A 2545-nucleotide genomic window follows, 5' to 3' on the forward strand; every position below is an offset into this window, starting at 1 on the left:
GTCTATGGGGTCGCGAAGAGTCGGACACGACTGAGCGACTTCACTTTCACTTTTCACTTTCATGCATTGGAGAAGGAAATGGCAACCCACTCCATCCAGTGTTCTTGCCTGGAGAATCCCAGGGACGGGGGAGCCTGGTGGGCTGCCGTCTCTGGAGTCGCACAGAGTCGGACACGACTGAAGCGACTTAGCAGCAGCAGCAGCAGTTGGCACCCCTAACAAAGGCTCATTGGAGGGAGATGTATATCTGTTCTTTCATGGTAGAAGAAGAGACTAATTAATTTCTGAAAAAAGGAGGCATGAGCGTGAAAAAGACAAAAGGGCATAGAAAGAGGAGAGGAAGGGAGATGCTTTCTTGAACATGCCGAACCTACTAATTCCATGGAATGAAAATAAACAGGACCTCTCTTCAAATTTCCCCCACAAGCCTGTAAACAGCCACAGAGCCCTCCTGGGACAATCTCGAAGGACTTCCGGTTCCAGCTTTCTCTGATTTAACAACCTCTGCAAATGGGCTTCAAAGCTCTTCCCCAAAGCAATTCCAGCAGGGCTAAGTGCCCGTGGCAGCCAAGGGCACCCTGGCTCCGAGTCCCAGGACTTGTTAATGATGATGCTGTTGGCCTTGAGTGGAGGCTTGCTGATTAGGAGGCAGTAGGTGGGGAATGCAGCGAGCTCTGAAGATAAGTGAATTCATTACTGCAGGGTGTGCAGTAACGGCTCACAGCAAAAGCCAGCAGCAAGAAGGGCTCTTTGATCTCCAGTTCAGTACCCTTTCAAGTGGTTCCCTTTCTCCTTCCCAGAAAGTTCTTGCTTCTTCCTCCTTTGATTTCTTGGGAGAATTCTAATGAGTGACCTCCAGGCCAATCCACCCACCCAGTGGTATGCAGGAGAGAGGCTGGAGCATGAGCCAAAATCCACAATCAGTTCCCTGAAGAGCAGCATGGCCAAAGCCCCTGTCCCCAGCCACACAATATGAGAGCACAGCTTTTAAGAGCAACTCATGCACCAGGAGACCTGTACAAGAACGCTCTCAGCAGCATTGCTGCAAACAGCTCCAACAGCCAGCAACAACAGAATGACTACTTTGTTATGTGTCCTAACAATGGAATACTATGTAGCCAGGAAAATGCCTGGACTCCATCTCTGGGGAACCACACAGAGGCCTCTTACACACATGATATTGGGTGAAAGAAACCAGCAGGGAAATAATAGGTGGCATATAATCCCATTTCTATAAATTTTAAAGCTTGCAAGGATAAATTACAGTGTTTCCAGATGAATAGTTAGGTGGCCAAAGCATAAAGAGAAGCAAAGAAACAATTGACATTAAAACCTGGAATCTAGAAAAATCATATTGATGAATCTATTTGCAAGGAAGGAAAAGAGATGCAGATGTAGAGAGTGGACTTGTGGACACAGTGAGGGAGGAAGAGAGTGAGAAAAACGAAGAAAGTAACATCAACATATATACATTATCAGGTGTAAGATGAGTAATTGATGAGAACTTGCTGTGTAGCACAGGGAGCCCAGTCTGGCTCTCTGTGATGACCTGGAGGGATGAGATGGGGGAGGGGTGGAAAGCTAAGGAGGGAGGGAATGTATGTATATGGCTGTATACATACATATATGTATGTATGTATATGTATGTATGGATGGATGGATATGTATATGGCAAATCAGCAAATTATGGCTGATTTGCATTGTTGAATGGCCACAACCAACACAACATTTAATTTTTTTAATCTTTAAATTAAAAAAAAAAAAAGAAAAACCAGGAAGGACTGGGACTTCCCTGGTGGTCCAGTGGTTAGGATTCTGCACTTTCAATGCTGAGGGCCCAGGTTCAATCCCTGGTCAGGGAACTAAGATTTCCACAAGCTGCCTGGGGAGAAAAAAAAAATGTGAGTTCCTGCTGACTGTTAAAAAAAAAAGATAGGGAAGAGGGGGAGGAGTGTGGCCAAGCAAGGGGGCTGTGTTTCTGGGAGCCAGGAATGGTCTACTTCTTGATCCCTACAATGGTTTCCTGGATATTCCCTTCTTTATGTTCTATTTTTTTTTTTTTCCTTCTGATCTTTTCAGTGACTGTATCACACAGTTTTAATAAAAGGGCTTCACAAAAGCAAAGCCTGAGAAATTAAAGACTAGCTCGGAGAACTGGGGTTAAAAAAAAAAAAGCAGTCTGCTCAGCTGCTGTGATGCCTAATAAAGCTGCAAAGGCAGCCCAAACCCGCAGGCTGTCAGAGGCACCAAGTGCGAGCATGATGCATGCTGTGGAGATGAATCCTTGCACGAAGGTTTCACTGAAAAGAAGTCTGTCCTTGGCCGCCTACCCTTCAGCAGCACCAGCCAGGGTGCTCGGTGGCTCAGAGAGGCTGGGGGAGGCCCACCTTTCACCAGGAAGCTCCCTGGCTCGGCTCCCCTTCACTTCTCCTGATGCCAGAAATCCTGACAGAAGAACAGTCTCCACGGTGCCAGAAGAGGAGGCTATAGTGCCGCCTGGAGACAAATCTTTGCCGAGTCTGTGCTTCCCATAGAGAAAATGTTG

General features: G+C 46.6%; 1 non-coding gene across 1 annotated transcript; it reads left to right on the forward strand.

The window, feature by feature from the left end:
- The first annotated feature begins 1789 nt into the window (after nucleotides 1-1789).
- TRNAE-UUC (transfer RNA glutamic acid (anticodon UUC)) lies at nucleotides 1790-1862 on the forward strand. The gene has a single exon. It is a non-coding gene; the product is annotated as a tRNA-Glu (tRNA).
- The last annotated feature ends 683 nt before the right edge of the window (nucleotides 1863-2545 follow it).

This window comes from Bubalus kerabau, chromosome 9, assembly GCF_029407905.1.
Source record: "Bubalus kerabau isolate K-KA32 ecotype Philippines breed swamp buffalo chromosome 9, PCC_UOA_SB_1v2, whole genome shotgun sequence".
Classification (NCBI taxonomy): Eukaryota; Metazoa; Chordata; class Mammalia; order Artiodactyla; family Bovidae; genus Bubalus; species Bubalus kerabau.